At 39.5% G+C, this 25,497-nt stretch overlaps 1 long non-coding RNA gene across 1 annotated transcript; it reads right to left on the bottom strand.

The window, feature by feature from the left end:
• Nucleotides 1-20,113: 20,113 nt before the first annotated feature.
• On the bottom strand, nt 20,114-22,749 carry LOC133278616 (uncharacterized). Its single transcript, XR_009746615.1, has 2 exons — nt 22,530-22,749; nt 20,114-20,293 (listed from the first exon to the last, which is right to left on the bottom strand). It is a non-coding gene; the product is annotated as an uncharacterized LOC133278616 (long non-coding RNA).
• Between the last annotated feature and the right edge of the window lie 2,748 nt (nt 22,750-25,497).

The raw sequence follows: 25,497 nt of genomic DNA, 5'->3' as shown, positions 1-25,497 counted from the left end.
AAAGAAAGAGGTATGCTGTGTTTGTGCTTGGGAACTTGGCACAATATTGTTATGGGTTTTCATCTGTTCACTTTGTAACTAGGAAACATATTTTGTTTTCAAGAAGTATGAAACATACGTACTCCTTAAATATTCAGCATTTATAGCACTCATCTTCTGTATTTCAAAGGTGCCACACCTGAAGTCTGTCTGGAGACTGCCTTCTCCAGGATGAGAAGGAAACACCAGGAGCAGCTATTCTCATGTGAAAAGCTGTATTTCACCTGTTAAAAATCTTGCAGTGCTTCTTCAAGCAGAAATACAAATATTAGACTGCTGGTTCACTAGGCAATAGAAATTTATAATTTTATTCTCTGTAGTGAGAAAGCACTAATAAAGCACTAATTTCATTCCCTGAGAGGCAGCAAGAGGGAAAAGCTGTTACATCACCAAAACCAAATCCTGGTAGCCGAGAACACTATTTGATATTAATTTTCTATTGCCTTGTTAAAATTCGTTTATATTCCCAGTGGGTAGGTCTTCTGCTACTCCTTCTGGGAGCATACTCCATTACTCCTAATGTCTTTGTCCTGATTTTGTCTTTGCTTTACAATAAGGTAATTTTTCTCTCTCCTTAGCATTTACATCCTATAAACATTTACAACTTGTTACATTTCATCTCAATTACTCTTTCATTAAGTTGCCTATACTTGACTGTTACTTTTTCTGTGCTAGTTCATCATCTTGTTCTCCTCCTCTGGATTTGCTTTAGTTTATCAGCTGCAGTCCAGCAACATGCTAAATCAAATGCATACCTAGTATTCAAGCCAGGCTACAAAAGAACTACACACAAAGGGCTATTAAAACAGGGCTCAGTGATGCACAGCTTTTGCACATGAAGCCTGAAATTTTGCTACGCTTCATTGAAGCTGTGTTATGTTACATATGCATGCTTAATTTTCTGCTCACTATTACCCTTTAACAATATGGAAGACACTGCTATCAGGCTATTCAGCTGCTTACACTCTTTCTGAGCACTGCTTGAATGCTAGTAATGATGTCGTTAAAAAAAAATCTGAAATCTGAATTGGGTGACTGTGGACTTTAGTAAGAAAATACAATTTATTTTTAAGCTGTTGTATTATGAGAGGTCTGAATTTTAGCAAAATATTTACCTTTTTCAGCTAACAGTTTTACATAATGAAAACAGATTTTTGCTTTGCATAGTTTGAAGAATGCCTACTCAGATCTTAAGCTACCCTAACAAAAGAAACAGTTTTGCTAATTAGAAAACAATTCTAATGCTCCAATGGACATGGCCAATTCAAAAAGGACTTGAAGTTAAAGATTAAAATCAAATTGTTTATAGGCCTGATAAAGAGTTCATACAAGCACTCTCCTGGGACATCAGCAGCAGTACATTATTACTTGTAGAAGTTAAAGTTCTGGCACTAAGTACATACATAAGATCTTCAGAAATGCAACTTACCAGGAGAAAATACTTCAGAAATAAATATGTCTAAATGACTTCAGATAGAGCAGCGCTCTCCCTTTAGATACACAAGGTAGGATCTGCCTGGAACAATCTGCAGATGAGAAATATCCACTATAGTGTAATGTTAGTATTTCATAAGTATTTGTAAATCATTCCAGGGTAAAAAATGAGAAGGAATATTTTTTCCTTTGCTACCTTTGTGCTGTTCCTCTGCAAAAGAGGGAATGCTTTAGCACCACGGATGATTGCCTTGAGAAGATGTGACAGCAGCAAGTGTAAATGTGCCTTTACTGCTCCTAAATTAGTTTTCTCAACAGCATGAAGAGCAACATAAACTACTCACATCTGCTTGGGACCCGTGGTATATAGTCAGATGGCTAGTTTACATGGAAGTTTAATTCACATTACGCTGCATTTCACCACTGCAATTAAAGTTACTGTTGCTCAGGAAGCAATTAGTTGCAATACAGACACTGCAAATACCCAGAAAGCAAAACACAGTCCTTGATCAGTCAGCCCTTCCCTGATCCTTGGCACATCTCCTATACCGACTTCCTACCCTAAACACTAACAGTTGCAGACCAGGAGCAATACCTTCCAGCTGTGTATTCTCCTCCTTTCAGATAAAAAGAAAATAAGATCAGCTTGAGACACTGCAGATGAGAAACTTACAGTGTGAAGTCAGCTAATTCCATAGTGTTTATAAATCATTTTCAGATAATGGCTGCTATGGAATTCAGATTATTATTGGCTATTTTATCTGATCTGAATTTGATAAAGCTAACAGTTTCACAAGCCAAGCCATCTTCTCCATACATTTAGAAACTAGGCTTGTGCATAAACTAGGCTTAAAGCAAGTTTGACCCTATTAATACTGGCAGCCCAACCTGCATTTAAATCAAAACTGCATGGAGTAGTAAGTTTTAATGCCAAAGTAATAAATACTGTAATGAGACACACACACACACACTTCTCTATCACAACATACACACACTGTGTCCTAGGCATACTTTTACGCTATGTCTAACTTCTTTGGTAGTGACAAAGCACCTTTCAGTCATTACTAGAACCATTAATTTAAGTATCGGTATTGTCTGGATGTACTGTTCTCCTACAGTGCCTAGGATGTCCATGCAGCCATTGATTTAAGAGACAATATCACTTGCTTCCAAGTTTATGAGGCAATAAACAGCTCCGGCATATTGATGAATGTGGAGGTGTTTGCTCAGCACATTTGCAAAGGATGTTTATTACCCAAGTGCTGTGCTTTAAAAGCAAATGAAATTGCAACTATTCTCACTTTCTTCTGTTTGGGGGAAGGGAGAAAAATACTGTTGTTTTTAATTTGTTCTTCCACTTTCCCTCCTCCTGTGAGCTCATTAAAATGACTGACACTACCATGGATGTTTTCCTCATCTGTGCAGTTGATGACTACAGGTAATTTTTCTTTGGTCGGTTTACATGAAACTACTTTATAACAGGGTGCAATTGTCAGAATACCACAGAGACATGACCAACATTAGTCCTTTGTGTATTATTACCCTATTATCCCCTTCCAAAGGATTGAGCTAGCTCATCAGCATAGCCACTTAGAGTTACTAACCCTACAATAATATTCATTGCTTTGTCCACGCAACAAAAGAATTAAATACCTTTTCATCTGTAGAATTGGGATCATGTGAATGTCAGGGATTAAAAGATGAGTCTTTGGATTGTACACCTGGCAAAACACTTCTTGGAATCTGAACTCCTTTTAAGTATATGATACTGGGAAGGAAGAGAGGGCAGAGGAAAAATACAAGATTGACTGCAAAGTCACATGCCAAATGAGTTGTTATAAGGGTGCCAAACAGAGAGAGCAACCAGGGAAAAATGTATTAAATTACCAAAACCACAAAACTGATTTATAGCTGTTGTAATTTCTCCTTTGCTTTTTGTTCTCATAAGGAGGATATCAGGGACAACATTTTCTTACAAGAAAAAAAATGCTTCTAGCTGTTATTAAAGCATACATAAGTATTTTAATTATTTTATTTAACTAGGTTGGGAATTAAAACAGAAAGACAACTGAATGAAAAGTTGGCATATAAAAATCTAAGAAGCAAACAAATATTTTCCAAAATCCTCAAGATGAATTGATCATTGAATCTTCTGGCTTGTATGAAAAGTCTTTAATCTAAGCAGCAGCCTATCTTTTATTTTAAAAGGATGTTTGAAATTCCTAGCAGAGTAGATGATTCCTTTCTTAGCCTTATAATATGAGATTAGGGAAAAAATATTAAAGTACTTTATAATGCTCATTAAATTGCTTCATTGTTTGTCTCATTATGTTCTTTTCAAATTTAAGACTCAGATATGCAAACCTGCATTCACTTATATAAATCTTTTCATCTGAGTAGTGCCATTAAAATCAAGGGGACACATTCTTAGGACAAGCCGGCATTGGCAATGTTATGCCAGTAGGCTGTAAAAGGTCATTCTTTTCCTTCATGTTTGAAAAATGCCTTCAATCCAGTTGGAGATGTAAAGCGTATAATATTAAGAACTAATTCTTATATTTAAAAATAGAAAAACTTTAATTGATTGTACTTAACTAGGTCTTATTACTTTACACTTTCTACCACTCTACACTTTCTACCACACCTCTTTTAATCCATATACTTGGTCTTTCTTTCTAACATTTTCCCCTCCTTTCACTTGTCCTGACTTTTCATTTTGCATTGATTTTTGTCCTTCATTCTCATCTTATGGAGTGAATTTGTTAGGGAGCAGTGAAGGGAGCTTATGGGGATAACAGGTTATGCTGACACCTGTTCAGTCTTTGTGGCCTGTGCTGAGGATGATTCATTGCAAACAGGCAGACTGCAAAGAGAGACATTGCTCTTACTGTCCACTACCTTCCTATTGTCCCTGTAAGTGAGATGGAGAATAGTAGCATCTGTTTCATTTACAACTCAGTTGGCAAGATTTAGTTTACATCATTAGCTTGGTAATGTTAGGTTATCGTAGATTATGAATTATGGAAATTAGAAGGAACAAGTCTTCTAACAGGTTTTGACAACCTCACTGACTGCCATTTGGGGAGTTTATTAGGGAAGGATATGGATGGCCATGTGAAGCCACATGTTTAGATTCTGCTGCAACATAGCCCAGCTGGCCACAAAAATATATTCCAGAAAGTCAAGAAACTGAAATCAAATGTTTTTCCACGTTTATAATTTTAAATAATGGATGTGTGGAATTCTGAAATCAGTATTACCTAAAAGAAAGGGAAAAAAAAAAAACAGAAACGTCCTGGTGATAATAGATGGAGCCTGTCCTTCAGCCTGAGAACTGAAGTGAAAATAAGTGCCATCATAAAATGGTTTACATTAGGTCTGGTTACCTCAAGTGTGAAAAAAAAAAAATAAAAAATGTTTACCATGCAGGGATTTTTACATATCCTGTTCTATAAAAATTGGACTACTTTTGAGAATAAATATAGAAAACAGGTTTAGTTGCTTAGTAAACTTTACTACATAATTTGCTCTACTGTTACTAATTTTATCTGAATCCCTCTGCAGAAACTCATAGTAGCTTTGACTAAGGTCCACACATGACATATTCTTTGCAGGTTTGGTTATGACAGCAATCTGCTAAAAAAGGAAGTAGAAAAAAAATGGTGGCTTAAATGAAAATGATTATTACATTAATTTAATGTACCTAGGGAAGAAAAGTAAATTGCAATATCTAATGGCAGAGGGCTACACTGTTTAATATAGAACTTTCAAACTCAAAATATAAAACAATTCACAATCAATGCAGAAAGAATCAAGCCTCATAGCACATACTGCTAATAAAGTATAATGTATATCAAAGACATAGGATTAAATCAGACTGTAATTTTATGTTGGTTTTTTTTTTTTTAAGAGTTGTGTCTTTTATTCCTTGTTTAGGTTGTCATTGTGGAAGAAAACAGAGTGTAATTTTGGTGTCCTAGCTTTACGCTTTCATCTTTGTAAGTTTTTCTATGCAGAAAAGCTCAAAAGCTTTCTTGCCAAAAGATGTTTCCAAGATGACTACTGCCTCCTATTTTTCCTTCTGGGCACCCTATTTGATTTTTTTTTTTTTCCCCACCCTCAAAGCAATGGCAACAAAGTAAAGTTGCTTCCGGGAAGGGTAACAGTGGCTTTTGCCACCATGTGCTGGAGAGAATCATCAACAAGGAGCAAATGGGGACAGTGACTAGTCTGTGTTAGGAAGAACTGTTCTCCACATCCCATGGAGAAAAAAGGGTGATGACGATAATTTTGGAAAAAAATCATTCTAAGTGTTTAGGCAGGTGTGAAGAAAAAACAAACAAACTAACTAACAAACAAAAACCACCAAAAAAATCCCCAAACCCAGGAGATAGCAATGATTTGGAAGAGGGTTCATATTTTTTATGGATCTGATGTGCCAACCTCTTCAGGAGGAAATTTCTGGATCATATACCAACAAATAAGACACTTTTCCTTCCATATTTTCTCTGCCAAAGGTTTCAGATACAAACAGTGCATTGTACTCAGTAACCTTTAATTGTAGGGAAAATGTGGAAAGCCTATAATACTCTGTGTGAAGATTATTAGGGGCTCCCCAAAAATCTCATGTTGAGTGACCAATTGCTTGCAGCAGACACATTTCTAATTAATTTTAACACAAATTATTCAGATACACGCTTTCATTGCCTGAAAATGTGTAAGTAAGCTCTGCCATTTGCATATGCTGCTTGGTGCAAGGGACATGTTAGTGCTGCAGTGAAAGGAAGCCAAGAAACACTTTTGTTAAAACGAGAAAGGAGTGATGCAATTGGGTCTGTTCCCTGATGCAGTTTTACTCTTTTATTGAAAACGCATTCAACCCTGTATCTCTAAACATAGAGCAAAGATAGGCAACATTCACACTCACAATTGTCAAGTTCGTCTTTCCAGTCTGTTCTGTGCCCCAGAAAGTCCTCTCCATTCTTCTGTTCCCCATTAAAGCCAAACAAGCACCCTGTATCTCTGCCTGTAGTTGGAGAACTCATGGTGCACAGCCTAAATGTGAATCAGGCCCCAACATGAAGCTTTTTGCTACTGAAGGGGACTGCTACTTTTTCTAGCTAGGTCATTTGTATAAAGGAGCTTAACCAAGCCTTCCCTTTACCCAGAACTGAGGGTGTTTAACACGTATTTAGGTAGAGCTGCCATGGCCTAGAGATCACAGGCTTACTTGCCAGCAGCCACTGACACTTTCCAGCACAGCAATATTGTATTCAGCTATGATACCATATATGATTTCCTTTCAAAGCCCTTTTGTTCCTGCAGGGGTCCCATCAAGAAATGCATACACCAAAAACTTAAATTCATAGAAAACACTGGCTTCCTAAGTGGATAAAAGATATGTATTAAAGGGGAAAAATAAAAAGGAATTATATCAGGTCTGCTGCTTACGTGTGATTTTCATATTTATTAGCATAACCAGATTTATCATTATTCTTATGTATCTCTTGAGAAGCATAGCTGATAATTATTTTTTAGTAGTAAAGAAAAGCACATCTCTAAGCACTAGGTGACAAGGGCAAGAGCCTAGCTTTGATATAGTACTTTAAAACCATACCCGCTGTGCAAGGACACTCTGGATAAGCTGGTGTGCATGAAAAGTATGTTATACACTGGAGTATATTGGAGGCCCTGGATGCTGGATTTATTCACTCCCTTCTCCACAGAAAGACTACCACCAAACACCTCATGAAAACAGCTGCACTTTTGATGTGTTCTTAATACCATTTATTATTTCCTGGGCAAACCTGAACTGTGGCTCACCTTCCAGAAAAAGCAAACATAGACCTATAAAAACTATCTTGCTATAAAGGACTCTATAAAACAGTATGTTTTAATTGCTTCCTGGTTTCATCAAACTGTTTAATACTCAAAGTTAATAACATTAGGTTGATACTTAACTTCTTTGGGCTTTTTATTATTTTAAAACAGAAATTATCAGAAGCTATTTACTTTAGCATTTGCTTTCATGAATGGAAGTAGCATTTGTGACTGACTAAACCTTTAAAAAAGCAGTTCAACCCACCCCAGTTTTTAATTAGTTGCACAAATTATCACCAAGCACTGTAAACTTAATGTAATCTCTTTTACAATAACAAAGTAAATATTGAGCAGGCAATAACACATTTCTATGGATCGACTGAGTATCCTGTGGGTAGGTTACCATTATGCTTATTTGGGATACAGGAAGATGGGAATGAAGGAATTGCCCACCAGGATGCACTCAGCTGATCGCCTGGGTTCTGAAACAGGGAGGCTGACAATTCAGGACGTGAGGATGTTTGGCTTTGTGCAGAGATAACCAGTGCTTCCCCCACCCCCTGTAGAATAGTTTAGGAAGCAGAAATACCATCAGCTGAGCAATGACAGCCTTTCTCGGGAAAAAAAGGCATGAAAGGGTCTCCATTGCATCATACATGTCTAACAATGTTTTGGTGCTCAGCCAGATAAGCGAGATAATAACCTGTCATCTTCTTACAGATACTGATCTGTAATATGGCTACTAATAAGTATTTAAAAGGTTTGTTAACTTCGAGACTCTTCCGAAATCTGTGTCACAAAAAATTGGTGTCATTCTGGAAAGATACACAGTCACTTCTGTGGTGAAGCTCTGGCACTGTTTATCTCTCAAATAAAATATCAATTCATGACGTTAAAAATCAACCAAGTGAATTTTTACATTATAGATTCCTACAAGAATCAGATGAAAACTGATGATGTGCAAGAGAAATGAAGGCACACATGCTGCTTACAGTACAATCTACAGACATTAATAGCCTGCTCCCAGATAGCACGTGGTAAAAAACCCTGTGGCTGGTCTGTAAGCAAAAGATGGTCAGTGAGTAATTTAAATACACCTAGATTTTTGAAAAAGCTAGTCTACATTCTTCCCTGTGAAAGATGGTAACATACAAAGAAAAGCAGCATGCTACTTAAAGGTTAAGTCAGCATCCAATGGAAAACAAATATGAGGCCCTAAAATCTGAAGATTTTAGCCCTTTACCTGGAGCAGTCAGAACTTTCTAAGCCACAGCAGAGGCAACACTGAATTTCTGCATCAGTAATGATCTTTTCCTATAACAAGCACTGTTCCAAGGTCATGCATTCTAAGGAAGCTCACAGATGAAGTCTGATAGATCTAGCCATGGCAATTCAGGATGTTATTTCCAGTGTTTGTTTGGATTCACCTCTTTGTTAGGGGCTATTGCAGAATGCATGGCGTGCTTGTGCTTCAGCCCATCTCAGCACTGTTACTGGAAGTTTGTGCTACAGTGGCAAGCTGCGAATTGAGCTGGCTGAGATGCAGGCACACATGCTATTCTGCTGCCCCTGCGATAGTCGCTACAGCCTCTGGCACTGGAGTAGGCCAGTTATACTCTCCTTGGCTAGATCTGCCTGAACTTGCCTGTTGAATTCACTAGGGCGCACTACAATTCAAATGCTTAGCTGCAACCCCTACAGATAAGAGCTTTCGGCTGCCAAGTATTATGCAGGATCCCTGATGGGCTCGGCAGCCTATGTCAAACCCTGCGAGGTTGTAGTTACCATCACGCTGCAATCTTGTATCTGAACTGCAGGCTACAATTGCACCTCAAGAGGAGCAGCACTGAGAGAACGTAACAGAAATCTGTCTAGCATGCAATGCTCTTAACAGCAGATGCCTAGAGCACAGTATGAGAACACAGATGCTTTTAAAGCCAGAGGTAGCATCACAAACTCCTCTTGAAAGAATCTAGCTAATTGCTTTTGGAACTCATCTAAACTTCTGACTTCTATATGAGGAATAGATCCAAATGAAAACTTTTTTTTAAAAAAAGTATCTCTTCTTGTTACTTTCAACCACCAATTTGCTAGTTCCAGTAGCAACATTTCTTGGATTGGAAAAAGCAACAGTTCCTTGTCTGCTTCCCTGTGTCCCTCAAGTTTGCAGATTTGGATTGTCACCATCTTCATTGCTTCCCAGACAGAACAATCCCAGTGCACCTATTTCACACCTGGAAGTCATTCCCTAACTTTGCTCACTCTTGCCATTTTCCTCCATATTTCCTACACTGCTACTCAGGTAAGGGTAGCAAGCTGACACCTTTGGATCTCAGGAATCAGTGGCCCATGACATTGGCACATAGACATGAGGAATAGCCTAAATCATGGTTAACTGCCCAGCACTGGGGATGACCACCAGCCTAGCAGCTCCATAGGAAAATGTGCACATCCATCTGTGATGTGCACCTCCACACTCCCCACTCACTTGCAATCATATATCCAAAAATGTGGGCTTGGGAATGATTTTCTGCTCCACCTCTTGGGCCTCTTAGCTTTTGTAAAGGGATAGAGGATCCTTGCAGAGATGGAGACTCTCAGTAACACTGCTTGAGTTAAAGTAAGAATTTGTGCTGATATCAGATTCATTTATATTTAGGAAAACTCTTAAGATACAAATACAAGTACTTACTCTGCTCTCCCGCTGCTTGACGCATTCAGCTAAATTCACTAAATTAATAAGATTATTTCTACCCAACTGAACTATCAAACAGCAATGAAAACAAAAGCAAATCAAATAGCATACAAAGGAAAAAAAAAAAAGATTCAGAGGCATTAAGCTGGGTTCCAAGGAACTACGAGACTGCATTACAGATTATTAGGGTAAAGAAATAGTAACAATTTGGCATAAGTCTTTTAGTGAAGTAGGGATTCTGTTTTCACATTCTTTCAACAACTGCAAGACAAAAAAGTTGACTTTTTAAAAGAAAGCTGCCTACCTGGTGTCACAAGATATAGCTTGGGGGAAAAAAGTTATTGTAAAACCACCATGATTCCATCCAAGGTCCAAGTCATGCAGGATTTTATTTGACTTGGCACTTCCAGTTTGTGCACTGAATACTTTAAGATTCAGCTGTTTACAGTAAATTACAGTTGTTGAGTGTCATATATTAGTTCAGGTAACAGGCAGTCTGCATTTTATATTCACGTTCCATATATTTAATATTTCTTCTTTTTTATCTCCCTTTCCAAACAAGGAGAAAAGACTTTCTGAGACTGGCAACACATATTCTGGGAATGACCTTCACGTTCGCAGCCTCAAGAGGCAAACTGTAACTGTGGGGAATTTGTATCTAGTGAATCTCTTTTCAGAAAAAGAAAGGGGAATCTGTGCAAACTGTGAGTGGATTGCTGGCAAAAAAAAATGCAGAAAATCCCAAACAACCTCATTACTAAGCATAAAAATGAACAACCAACCATCACAAAGGAAAGACACTTGAAGGAAATTTTAGCCCTCAAAGAAGTTTAGCCAGCTGCAATTACAGTTAATACAGTCAAGCCAAACATTTCTACAAAGTATTATTTTAACAGTGTCCATAGTAATTCTTGATCATAAATTAGCCATGTCTTATTACTAATCTAGTGAGGATTACTTAGCCATCACAGGTCGAATCAAGCCCTCACCACTTTTGTACAATTACTAAATTAATAAAGATGCAGAAACTAGAAGGCAGGGCATGGGTGGTCATGAATATTCAAAATGAGTCACATCTTTTCTGTATTAGACAGAGTGTATTTGCTTTGAAATAAGAACTCATCATTACCCACAAATCTGTATAGGTCTCTCCCCCATTGTGTCAGAAACTGGAAAAATCAGTGAATCTGCACTCTGTATAATTTATGTATGGAAAAGAAATCAGGTTTCCTTAATTTTCCCCCTTCCACTGCCCTAATGCTGTGGAGAAATATGAAGTAGGCAGTATTGACCTTCAGCTTTCTACAAACTTCCTCGAACACACAAAAATGATTCTTACAAATTTATCTAATGATACAATAGATGATATTAACCATGTTACGAGATTGCATTAGTGTTTTTAAATATATTTTTTATTCATGTCCCCAGAAAACATATTTTTTAATTGGAATTGAGGGCAAACACCTAATGTATAAAATATTTCAGAGTTTGTTAATTACAAAAGGAGAAAGGTAATTAATAAGTCTTGGGATCAGTTTATAGTCAGCCTTTCTCAATTAAACTTGTAAGCTGTAGTGCTACCGAAGGAGATACTGAAATGTCTCAGATCTCAGCAGACTGAATTCTTTATGTAAAAAAGCTCCATAAAATGATTCCACAGAGCAAAGCATGGGCTCTGTTTAATCTGGAAAATAGCGATGCTCAGATTTTGCAGTCTGCAGTAGAATAACCTTCTTGCAGACTACATACATAGGGCAGCCCTGTTTCCTACTGCAGCTTCTGCTAGTGGTGAACTAGACTTGGGGTGGGAGAGCAAAGGGAATGTATTTTGACCTGCGTCCATCTTTACCTCTTGATCTCCATGCTAGCAGGCACTTGCCTCTACATGTAGTTAGCTTCTTGGGCTGCTGACAGCCTGTTCTGGAAGAATTCACTATTTAAATATTGCCATCAGGTCTAAGAGTAAGAACACCTTTTTATTGCAGGAAAAGCAACTCTATACTGAATGAAAGCATAAAGTAACGCATGATAGACTATGGGCCATGCTATTTTAAGTAGGCACAGTTAAACCCTTTACACCTTTGGTAAATATGGAGGAGGTGTCTCATTCTCTCTCACCTGTGAGGTTTGTCCACCTAGGAGAATCACAGCTACACTCAGGAACATTTTCTAGAAATCCTATTTACCCAGAACCACATCTAATTATTTTGCTCATGGACGGAACTGCTTTTCAATGCCTTACAGATTAAGCTACATTTGTGTTACTCCTGTTAGATCAGCATCCTAAAGCACTAACTTGTTGTCTTCCTGCTCCACAGGTGTCACACTGTCCCTCAGACTACATAGGATATATTTAATAATGTGTAGTTATTCAAATATACATACTTGAATGTACAGTATGATCAAAGGCAACTATAGATGGAGTCTGAGTTGGGGTACTATGCTATACACCATTTTGATGTAAATATGTTTTGATTTGCTTTCAGAAAGTTTTACAGTAACTTCTTTTTGGATACGACTGCATCACCATTAGGCCAAACTCCAACTGAGTGTTCAAAGCACACAACCAAAATAAATTCTGTTGGCAGAAAACTCTTGTACTTATGAGATGCAGATAGAAGGAGAACCTATAGCAAGAAAAAGCATGGAAATATCTATATGGAAATTAGCTATTATGCTGTCACACTTATAGCTCCCAGGTTATCTGTAAAATCCCTAAACCCTGGTTGGTATCTGTGTAGGTAATATGTCTGTGTGTAAGCAGTACAATGGGAAGTTTATCCCAGAGTGTTTTTTTAACAGTGTCTTCATTGTCAATCCCCCCATAACCTCTTCCTCCTTAGCAAAAGTTCTATGCTTTTGCCTCTGCTTTTGGGCATCTTACCTGGAAGTTCAGATTATCCAAGAATATGGACTACTTGAAGGTAGTTTTTTTCAAGGAACAGATTTTTTTAAAATGCCACTCATCAGAAACACAGTATGTGGAAGAAAATACGGATAATTCACTCAATCCCTGCAGCAGTATGCTTTAAGGAATCCACTATTCCGCTGTCTTGGCCAGGTTGTCATTTCAGATACTGCTGGGCAGCTATCTGAATCTCTCTGCATGTTTACGTGGCCTATCCCCACATCCTGACAGGTTCACACCTGTAAATCTGATTAGAAGACAATGTTTGACTTGATTAGTCAAGCGCAAAGCTTAGTGCAGTCAGATACTTTAAATTCAAGATTTCCTGGAGCTCTGTTAATAGATTTGAGACCTGAGGAGTGTGCAAATGAAGCATTAGGAGCCACGCATTCTTACAGACGGTATTTCATTTCTTCATGCTCAGGTGGTACTGAATCAGGAACTGTTGCTAAATGACTTAGGACAGATGGGGGTTATCATCAGAGCTTTTTCTGGAGCTCCATCAAATGAAAAATAGCAAGTTTGTGTAATACTAACCAGCAAATTCCAGTTTCCTATTGACTACTGTCTGTGCATTTGTGATCTCTAAATGTCTAAAGGCTGTTTTCAGATTATTCCTTCAAATTAGAAAGGACTATATCCTCCTCTCAGCCTTTCATAAGGCTGATCTATTTGCAGCCTCTAAGATCATCCTCTGGTTTTCTTACTGCTCTTCCATTCCTGTGACTCCTATTTCTCCTCAAATTAATGCCAATGAAAAATATTCTTTCTTTTCTGTCTCAGCAGACCATTTGTGATACCACACTTTACAAATGCCCTGTGAAATCAGTTTGGGAGTAATGATACACTGCGTATGCTTAGAAATGCACTTATGTTTCCAAATGTCTCCTTGAGTATTATGAAGGTTAGTGAACCAAAATTATGAGTAGTTCCATCACCATACAGAGACCAAAAAAGACACACTTGCCTATAGATGCAGACCAATCCTAGTTAGTGCGGGAAAAAGGCAGGGAAGGGCTGTCGTCTATTATTTACACCTAATGGATGTGAGCATGTTATTTTACTATCCAGTAACAAGACAGGGGTCCTTGCCTCTTGATCCTGTAGGATGTGGAATATGAGAGAAATTCACGCTGCAGTGAAGTAATTGCAGTACTGCAAACCCTTAATACTGACACAGTTTGCAAAAAACAAAGCAAGATTTATTTTCATGCAGTGCACCCTAACACATTGCAATAAGTACTCTCGAGTAAGTTCTGCTCTCTGGTACCACACCTGAACATCTGTATTGAGACTCAGACTACTGTCCTAAATTAGGTCAAAACACAGTACAAGAATAACGGAACATTATGACAGGGCAAAGTAACAGTGGAACCAAAAAAAAACAACAAACCCACACAAAAGCCAATAAATACAAAGAAAGGCTGAAAATAGCTCTGAGGTGAGGAGAGTTATTCCCACAGAAAGACTATTTGCATTGATTCAATTTTTGACGTGCTTTGTTTTCAAGACTTGTAATGAACTGTACTATTACTGTTTGTTCTGAAGCACTGTCAGAAGGCCTGAGCAAAGTCATGAATAAGCAAGAAAGGGAAAGACAAAATTTACTGTCTCCATGCTATCAGTGAAGGGCAAGAATCACCTACAGGCATTAAAACATGAGCCGGATAAACAGCATAGACAGGAAGCCAGAGCAGAAGTTCAGAGAGCAGAAACTGAGGTGAGAAGGGGAGACTTAGCAGGACAATCACAGATTCAGTTTTTTAAAAATCATTGACCTTGCACTAAACAGCATAGGAAAAAGCCAGCACTCCACGTGAAAGAAAACAGTGTTACTTCCGCATATTGGGGATGGGGCTTTGCAATATTGGTGCTGGGTCTAAGACACTAAGGGAACAAAACAAAGAGTTTGAAATACCATGAATTAGACACACTGTGGTTAAAAAGAATGCTATCTTTGGACAACCTATGAAACTAAGTTGGTGCAAACTGGTTCTGTAGTTAAACAGTAAGTTGGGGTACCACATGTATGCCAGAGAGTTATGAAATCAAACCATAAAAGGAGAGAAATAAATCTGAGGAAGGGGCATACAAAATAGAGTAAGGGGAGATATAAACAGAGGCAGAATAGTTAGCATGTAGATTATATGAATTGGATAGGTTGTAAACCTTGGAGTACCCAACCAATGGGGAAACAAGGGAGGGAATTTGTGTGTGGGATAGGAAATACAAATCAAAATTCTGCTTTTGCTGTGTGTGCCTACTTGCTAGGACACCCAGTTTTTGCAAAAATGTTAATAAATAGCTGCTTCACTGTTGTGTCTACCCTGAGCTTCTACAAGAAAAGCTTTCATCTAGAGACAATTTCTTACACTCCAGAGATGGCAATACCAACAGGACCAATATTAATCAGATTTCTTTCTCATGCACACATTTTTCTGCCTATTTCTCCCCAGCCATAATAGCTGTGTCCCTTCCCCAGTATCATATGACTACTCTCCCCTTCCCCGAAGACTCCTCTCTCTCTCTTGCACCACTGACCCCGAATCTCAGAGGCCTCTTTGAAATCTGTACTTATATCCAAACCAACGTTTTCTTCAATACAAAAACCACTTACTAATGAAAACCAATAATTTTTGATAAGATTAAAAAAAAAAAAATAAAAGAAAAGAAACCTTAAAATTACAACACTGTATTTAAACTTCTGGCTTTCATTTGGTGCTTATGTGAATGCACAAACGAATATCAAAAGATTTTTCCCTGCACCATTAGCTTTGTCGCAAAGCAGCCACTGGGTAACTTAGCAAACACTTCAGTGAATTTGCATTAAGACCAATGTTAGTTACACTATCATTCTGTGTAGCACAAACCTATTTCAGAGTTTGCTTATTGTCAGAGCAAAGAACTCCCTTCAAAATGAAGCCCGTATTTTTACAAAAAGGGAGTCTCAGGGACTGACCTCCTTCTGTCACTCACTTCCACGTGTTCTGCCTCCTTTTTCACACCTTTCAAGACACGTGCGAAGGCACTGTGGTGTGTAAGGGTGATACATTGGTGTCCAGTCACAAGACCAGGAAGGGAAGAGGTGTACGGCTGCTGGAGAGCACAAGCTCACATACTACCAGAATCTCTCTTTTGTTACCTCCTGTGCTGGGTAAGCCTGCTTGGTGATCAAAGGACTGATATTCAGAGAAAGTGTGAGCAGTGTACAGTGTTCCATAAATGCATGTGATGTGATGGTGTACTGAAGATGTTCGAAGTCCGAAAACACACACCTGCTCTTCTCAGATCAGAATACTAGTAACACTCACTGCTGCTTACACTTCCCACTTCAGGTCACTCAGTGCCCCTTTCATGATTCATCTTTGTCCTCCCACAGGTGATGGGGAAACTTCTCTCACCAAGGCCTCCTTCATCTCCAAGTTACCTGGACACCTGTGTCTCCTTCAGAAAAATCCTGCCTACCCTTCTGATGAAATATGGCTGGAGGTTATGCAGTATATGAACACACAGTCTGTGGGAAGGCATGATGTAACCTAATGTTACACTGCACTCTCAGGAGGTGTAACTTTGTAGAATCATAGAACAGTTAGGGTTGGAAAGGACCTTAAGATCATCAAGTTCCAACCCCCTGCCATGGGCAGAGACACCTCACCCTAAACCATATCACCCACGGCCTCATCCAACCTGGTCTTGAACACTGCCAGGGATGGAGCATTCACAACCTCCCTGGGCAACCCATTCCAGTTCCTCAGCACCCTAACAGGAAAGAATTTCCTCCTTATATCCAATCTAAACTTCCCTGGTTTAAGTATTAACCCATTACCCCTTGTCCTTTCACTACAGTCTCTAACTAAGAGTTCCTCCCCAGCAGCCCTATAGGCCCCCTTCAGATACTGCAAGGCTGCTATGAGGTCTCCACTCAGCCTTCTCTTCTCCAGGCTGAACAGCCCCAACTTCCTCAGCCTGTCTTCATACAGGAGGTGCTCCAGGCCCTGATCATCCTCGTGGCCTTCTCTGGACTTGTTCCAACAGTTCCAGGTCCTTTTTATGTTGAGGACACCAGAACTGCACACAATGCTCTTGTGAGACCTCACCTGGAGTAGAGTAAAGGGGCAGGATCACCTCCTTCTACCTGCTGGTCATGTTCCTTTTGATGCAGTCCAGGATACGGTTGGCTTTCTGGACTGCAAGCGCACACTGCCCGCTCATATTCATTTTCTCATCAACCAGCACCCCCAAGTCCTTCTCTGCAGGGCTGCTCTGAATCTCTTCTTTGCTCAACCTGTAGCTGTGCCTGGGATTGCTCCAACCCAGGTGTAGGACCTTGCACTTGTCATGGTTAAACTTCATGAGGTTGGCATCAGCCCACCTCACAAGTGTGTTAAGGTCCCTCTGGATGGCATTCCTTCCCTCCAGGGTATCAACCGAACCATACAGCTTGCTGAGGGCGCACCCAATCCCACTGTCCATGTCAGCGACGAAGATGTTGAACAAGACCGGTCCCAACACCGATCCCTGAGGGACACCACACGTTACTGGTCTCCAGCTGGACACTGAGCCATTGACCACAACTCTCTGTGTGCAGCCATCCAGCCAGTTCTTTATCCACCGAGTGGTCCATCCATCAAATTGATGTTGCTCCAATTTAGAGTCAAGGATGTTGTGTGGGACAGTGTCGAAGGCTTTACACAAGTCCAGGTAGATGACATCAACTGCTCTACCCCTGTCCATCAGTTCTGTAGCCCCATCATAGAAGGCCACCAAATTGGTCAGGCAGGATTTCCCCTTAGTGAAGCCATACTGGCTGTCACCAAGCACCTTGTTGTTTTTCATGTGCCTTAGCTTGCCTTCCAGGAGAAACTCCTCCAGGATTTTGCCAGGCACAGAGGTGAGACTGCCTGGTCTGTAATTCCCCAGGTCATCCATTTTCCCCTTCTTGAAAGTGGGAGTTATATTTCCCTTTTTCCAGCTGTCAGGAACTTCACCTGACTGCCATGATTTCTCAAATATGATGGCCAGTGGCTTAGCAACTCCATTCACCAGCTCCTTCAGGACCTGTGGATGGATCTCATCAGGACCCATGGACTTGTGCATGTTCAGATTTTTAAGATGGTCTCAAATCAGATCCTCTCCTACAGTGGGCCCAAGGTCTTCATTCTCACAGTCCCTGTGTCTGCCTTCCAAGACTTGGATGGTGTGGTCAGAGCCTTTGTCAGGGAAGACTGAGGAAACAAAGTCATTCAGAACTTCAGCCTTCTCCAAATCCAGGGTAGGCAGCTCTCCTGATAGATCCTGGAGAGAGCCCACATTGTCCCTAGTCTGTCTTTTATTTGCAATGTACCTATAGAGTCCCTTTCTGTTATCTTTCACATCCCTAGCCAAGTTTAATTCTAACTGGGCCTTAGCTTTCCTAACCTGGTTCCTAGCTTCCCTGACAACATCCTTGTACTCTTCCCAGGCCACCTGTCCTTGCTTCCACATTTTATAAACCTCTTGTTTCATTTGAATTTTCCTCAGGAGCTCCTTATCCATCCAAGCAGGTCTCCTGGCCCTCCTGCTGCACTTCCTTCTGGTTGGGATGCAACCCTCCTGAGCTTGTAGCAGGTGATCCTTGAATATCAACCAAGAGTCTTGGGCCCCCCTGCCCTCTAGGGCTGTATCCCATGGAACCTTCCTAAGCAGGTTCCTGAAGAGGCCAAAGTCTGCTCTTTTGAAGTCCAGGGCAGTGAGCTTGCTGCATGCTCTTCTCACTGTCCTGAGGATCTCAAATTCGAGCATCTCGTGATCACTATAACCAAGGCTGCCCTGGAGCACCACATTCCCAACAAGCCCTTCCTTGTTGGTGAGCACGAGGTCAAGCATGGCACCTCTCCTTGTCAGCTCCTCTATTACTTGCAGAAGGAAGTTGTCTTCCACACAATCGAGGAACCTCCTGGATTGCTTGTGCCGGGCTATACCGTCCTTCCAACAGATGTCAGGGTGGTTGAAGTCACCCATGAGAACAAGGGCCTGTGAGCATGAGGCTCTTCCTATCACTCTATGGAGTGCTTCATCCGCAGGTTCTCCTTGATCAGGCGGTCTGTAACAGATCCCCACAGTAATGTCTCCCATAGCTATATTCCCTTTAACCCTGACCCACAAACTCTCTGTGGACTGCTCACCTGTCCCCAGACACAGTTCCATACTCTCCAGCCTATCCCTAACAGAAAGGGTAACTCCCCCTCCCTGCCTGCCAGGCCTGTCTTTTTCTAAAGAGCCTGTAACCTTCCATTCCAACACTCCAGTCATAGAAGCCATCCCACCATGTTTCTGCGATGCCTATTATATCATACCCCCATAGATGTGCACACATCTCTAATTCCTCTTGTTTGTTCCCCATGCTATGGGCATTTGTATAGAGGCATCTGAGCCGAGCTCCAAATGAAGCTGGCTCACTGGCTGGAGCGGCTGGGATATGTCTATATTGCTCCCAGCATTTCTTATGGGTTCTGGCAACTGACTGGTTGTGTTCGGATGGAATGATACCCCTCTCCCCCAACACATCTAGTTTAAAGCCTCCTTGACCAGTCAGCCTACCAAAACCAGCACCCAGTAGACCTGGCCTACTAACTTGGGTCCCGTGCTCAAGACACCCAAACCCCTGACTATGACACCACCATCTTAACCATTTATTAACCTGGCTAATCCTCCTAGCTTTTTCTAGGTCCTCCTCTGTATCCTGGAGAATTGATGAAAAGACTATCTGAGCTAACTTTGGCAACCACTAGTAAATGCTTAAAAGAATCATTAGGACAGTATTTAACAGTGTCACCTTCACAATGAGTACATTCACTGGAAATAAAGAGGAGTGGGCAAAACCATTACTGCTTTGCAAAAGGAGTACACAGCCTCCAGTTCTGAGGACTTCTATCTCAGGAAAGCAGGAAGTGTGAATGGTATTTAAATGTTAGCAGGGAAGGGAGGAGAAGGTTAGAACAAATAGGTGGGAGTGAATTTCTGTCTCATGATGCACCACAATCCTTAGGGCTGGCAATATATGTCAACTGCCTCATCTGGAAGGACCACTGACATTCTTCTGCTCCTGCAGCAGTTTGTATGACAGCTTGATTCAGACAGAATCAGCCAAGCTAGTGTAACCCACTGAAACATGCAGCATGAGTTTTCTGGGCTCATTTTATTGTGCAAGGCAGAGCTCACACAAACAGCTCCCCAGCAGAGCCATAGGAAACGGGCGGCAACTGGCAATTTCTGTGTAGTGATGGCTTAAATCAGAGCTGTATGCAACATTGGTCAGTACAGTCAGTGTTTGTCAAGGTGGTAAATGAGGTCATTTGTCAAAGCAAAACTCTGCTGAGTTCCCAGATGCCTTGCTCTTTCGTGTGAGCTTCCCTAACCTAAGTGTGGGAATAAAAATAATGTTCTTGCCATTACAAGAATAAATTCATTAAAGGTTAGAGCAAAATCCAAAACGATTACAAGGAAGCATTTACCTCACTGCAGACAGCATCTCTCTGTTATTTTTGCCAGCAATTTAGAAAACTAATTAAAATAATGGATTATTGTATTCAATGTTTTAAACTAATCAGTAACGCTAACATGCTATGCATTTGTGCTTTCCTATAAACACTATCTTTAAAAGCCTTCCTAAATTGACACTTTTAAGCAAACAAAAAAATCTTGTTCTTTTTATTATTTATTGGATTAGAAATAATTAAAGCTCAGCTTGCTGGTATTTGCATGAGTGCCAGAAAGCACAGGTCATTGGGACTGGGTAGATAAGGTTTAATAGCCCAGAGTATCTTTTTCCACTAGTTTGATCATGTTAGGCTTAGAAAGCAGTGACTAGAAAGCATTAGCATTACAGAGCAACTCAGTTATTTTCTCCAGGAGAAATTTCAGGCTCTGATCCTGTGATACTGATGTATGAAGGCAGGTTCATTGACCAGTAAAGAATCCCATTAATGTAAATGGGGTTCTGTGCAGGCATCTGCCCTACTCCCAAGAATCAAGAACTTTATGATTGGAACCTAGTTCCTGAACAACAGGAGCTTGCATCTCATAACCTCCCTCCTCCTCCATGCCCCAGTCCCATTTTCTCAAGATGCCAATAGTTTCAGAAAACTTAGGAAAAAATAAAGACACATGAATTCACTTTTAACCCACAGACTGACTCTTCACTATTGTGACCAAAGTATGCTTATTGGTAAACATTCAAGACCTGGTTCAAGACCAGGTTTGACGAGGCCTTGGGTGATATGGTTTAGTGTGAGGTGTCCCTGCCCATGGCAGGGGGCTGGAACTAGATGATCTTAAGGTCCTTTCCAACCCTAACTGTTCTATGAAACACAGAAACTTTTATGATGAGACCCTGCTCTGTGGATAAATATATCCCCAAGAAGTCAGGATTTTCATAAAGCTTTCTAGACACATAATGTTTTAAAGTGGCTGGCCTTCCAAATGTGTCAAGTACCTTTCAGACGTCTCCAGGTGAGCTTTGCAGAGCAGAAGCCCACTAACATAACAGTCAGGCCTGAATACCTTGCCTCAGCATGTTTTTCACAAACAATATTTACATGTACACTATGCTCATAACATCTGCCTTTTCCACTTGCCTGAGAACTAAAACGCAAATAAGGGAAAGAGATCCTCAGTTGAGCTATAAATTATGAACAGTTCTTCAGTGAACTGAACTTTGAAGCTTAAGTAACAGAGCAGTGAAAGTCCTGGAAATTGAAAGATGTACAGTTTTAACTTAATGCTACCCCAAAAACTCAGTTAAAATATTTGAACATCTTTCTTTAACTAGAATCTTCAATGGAACAAAAGGTACCTCTGGGGACCCAGCAAAGCATTCTGCAAGATCTGAAGAAGATTGAGGGGAGGAGGCCATGAGAGGGAGCTATCCACACTTCAAAGGCTTTCCTTCAATATCACTATTTCACGTGAAGATTTACAAAATGTTTATTATTTATACATTTAGTTATTTAAACAAATGTAATGCATTACTCAGATGAGAACAAAAAAGACTTTGAAAACTTAATTTTTATGCTGTTGAAAAAATATAAAGCCTGCTGGACTGAAATGTTTTCCTTTGAAATTCCCTTCTCTTTTTAAAGAGATTTTTTTTTCTTTTTAAACCAAAGACAAAAATAATGTCAAGATCTTACCTCTCTGCTGTGGTTCAAAGGATTTTCCCTCTCTCATTTTAGTATTATTTTGTATGGTAAGTATCTTATCAAATGAAGGCTGTGTTTGTTTGAATTTCAATGAAAAATAAGAAGAAACTAGAAGCATACAATCTACACTGAGAGTGCTACTTTCTACACTTTTAACATAGGTACTCTAAAAAGTCTGCAAAAGTCCTAGAAAGATTGAAAAAAAAAAAACAAACATAAAAAAAACCCTTACCAACATAACTTGCTGTTTCATTATGTCGCATCATTTGAAACTGTGTTCAGCAAATACCTTCGAAAGCCAGTGTCTCCTGGCCATAGACGTTACCTGTAGGCAGAAGGATGGTATAAAAATGCTATGAATTTTTTTTCTGCTTAAGTTTCCATGTAATACAAATACTCAGGAAGTCTTTTAAATTTCATCATATGCTTAAAGATATGCTTGAATTCTACTTACAGTTATATGACTTCATTATATGCTTCATGCTGTCCTCAGGTGCCTTTTAAGTCTGCAACAACCTATCACAATATTACTTTGTTCTTCACCATTTACCAGGCCCCATTCTGTACCTCCAAATCATTTGTTTCTTTGGCAGCACAAACTGACTATGAGAGAAATTTCATTCAAATTAAACAGACTAACCTTTCAAAAAACCTGCAACAAATTTAAAGGAAAAAAAAAAAAAAGCCCTCTCTTTTCATCCTCTACAGCTTTGTAGGACAGGTCCTTTCAGAAGCAGTGCAGGAAAAGCTTGTATATATTTCCTCTCAGTCCACTAGTTTTCCACAATCTCCTGTGCAGCCAGAGATTCTACCCAGGAGCTGCAAGTCCTCTGGGATAATTTCTTTCTGTTAATGGAACAGCTGATGCTGATTGAGACTGTGCTGGTTCACTACAATGTGATTCACCTGCTGCAGGTGCCTAGGCTCTGGAGAGCAGCCAGGCATCTTTCCCATATGTTACAGCCTCAGAGCAAAACAGTAGGTAGCTGCCTTGCAGGAGCTTCCAGGCCAGTGTAGGAAATGGATGTACACAAGTTTCTATGCAACCTTTGCCTGTGAAGGTGAGTTTCTGCAGCCTAACTAAAAGGCAGTGGCAGATCAGAAGCTTTGCAATAGCATGTTGTATGTTTTAGCACAACTTTAGTAGAATCAGAGGCTATTGACTGATTTTATGGCAATCTGAATGTTGTCAGTTAGACTAAAATATGTGGCAGGCCAAAGCTGAGTTAATGTGCCAATAAGACAAAGAGCCTTTGCCAGCAAGGAACTGTAAAGCTCTGAATTCTCTAAGGCTGTAAGCAGGTGAAGCAAAGGTATGGCTGGTTACCTGCTGCTATGCTAACATGACTTATACAATTCATACAGCTGACGAGAAACCTGTAGAAAAACGAAGATGCCTTGGCAATAACGTGCTTAGTTCTATTGAGAGCACTATAATGTTAACTTGCCTTTTCTTTGCTTGAAGTAACATTTATCACTGTTTAGGGAGCACCAATAGCAGGGTTTTTGGTAAGCTTCTCCAGCATGCTGTCCTTTATTTCTTTCTTTTATTCCTATCCCTGCTGAGAGCTAGCCAACACACTTTTTTTTCTGGACGAAAATGTGTGTTTTTTCAGTTGGGGACTGAACTTTCACTGCACTTAAGTTTTGCAAAAAATTACTGCTTTCAAATTTTTTTTTTATTAGGGAAAACATTCTGAACAAACTAGCTGAATTTCTTGTTTTGGCCATGTTTAATACCTTTGAAATCTTTAGTTTTGACAAAATGATGTAAACTATTATTCTGATTAATTTTATATCTGCTTTATATTAAATATCAGTTAGTATTGTTATAAAGAAGTTACTTATTATTATTCAGCACTGAAACATTGTACTCTTATTTATCAGTGTTTCAAAATTACAAATGCCCTTGTCATCTGTCTTAACAAAACGACTTCCTACCTTTATACAAGGCTTGCTTCAAAAATTGAAAATACTCTCTGAAATATGGGAAATACGGGAAACTTAGAATCATAGAACTCCCACTTCAAATTATAATACTCTCAGTTATTGAAAATTCTGTACTGAGAACTCAATGTACTTATTTTTGCTTACTGTTGCTCTGCGTAAGTTTGATTCAGCCTTCTTTTACTTCATGATGAATTGATGAAATAAGGAAGTTCTCTTAATGTGAAGGATGTGTTACCCAATTCAAAGTCCAAAGAACCCACAGCTTCAGTGGCGATGCCACCTGCAAGGATGGTTTAAATTAACACATTTAACAACGCAGGTAGTGTTGTAAGAGTTACTGGTAGCTGCCAAGCCAAAGACCAGCATTTAGTCTTTTAAATTCTTGCCAACTCTTCAGGTTAGAGAAAAGAAGAGTTAGGGAAAGGCTCAGAGTGCTCCAAACCTTTTAATGCCTGGCAAAGAGCATTATGACGCAGGCCAGTCACTACAAAGCCTTGTGGCTGGAATGGAACATCTAAGCAGAACTTTAGTGTGAGGTGTGAAGACAGAGCCATGACAGTTTGTGATCTCTCAAATTAAGCTGTTGAAGATGAAGTTCACATAGAAGTCAGCCAGTCTGCTTTTTTCATCTAGTCATATCAAAAAACACTGCAACAACTTGTTACTATGAAGGTAAAGGCGCAGTGGGTCTAATTGCAACTGAAAGTGCAAAAAAAGATTGTTCAAAAACTGTAAAGACACAGTACTATATAATGGATTTTTAAATTTGACTTCTCTACAGTGGATAATGTTGATACTAACACTAGTAAACACCACTGCCTGCAAACTAATGAGAAAATGAAAATGTACACTCAAGGTGATTGCTCTGCTTCCATTCTTCATAATTCACTATGGCAAAATTATTGTTTGATCTTGAGTGTCATATAATAAATGTTATCAGTTACTTTATCAGGCAAAGATTTTTGGAGCAGGAGATACTTTTCTCAGCTTCCTATTCCATTAACATGAAGGAGTGTATCTGTAACATATCATCACACCACTGAAGGGTCTTAAAAATTACGTATTACCAGATACTTACAAACATGAGGTGAAGATTGCCATTTTTAATAGTTTAAGGATGATGAAGTGATTCTTTTAGTGAATGACTACTACTCGTATTTCTTTCAATATGACCTAATTTTTTTTTTTCAATTAAGACAGCTGATCTTGTACATGCATAAATTCGATATAGTATATTAATTGCTGGGTTACCAAAGACTGATAGCAACAGCTTTGGCCATAAATAGAGCACTCACATAAACACATGCTAGTGAAAGAGAAACATTTATTCAAATATATACATAGGCTTTTAAACCCACCTCCCCGTTTTGATTGCACAAAACATTGTCACCTTAACTTCATTCTGTTTTCAGTAGGGGGAAAGATAAAAGTAAGACTGACCTTTCAGGAAATCACCAACGGTATTCGACTTT

Source organism: Pezoporus flaviventris, unplaced genomic scaffold (genome assembly GCF_033815535.1).
Source record: "Pezoporus flaviventris isolate CSIRO_AGI_PZ_B2104156 unplaced genomic scaffold, CSIRO_AGI_Pfla_v1 ptg000066l, whole genome shotgun sequence".
NCBI lineage: Eukaryota > Metazoa > Chordata > Aves > Psittaciformes > Psittacidae > Pezoporus > Pezoporus flaviventris.
Note: the sequence above shows the minus strand (reverse complement) of the source record. Positions and strands in the feature narration are given on the sequence as shown.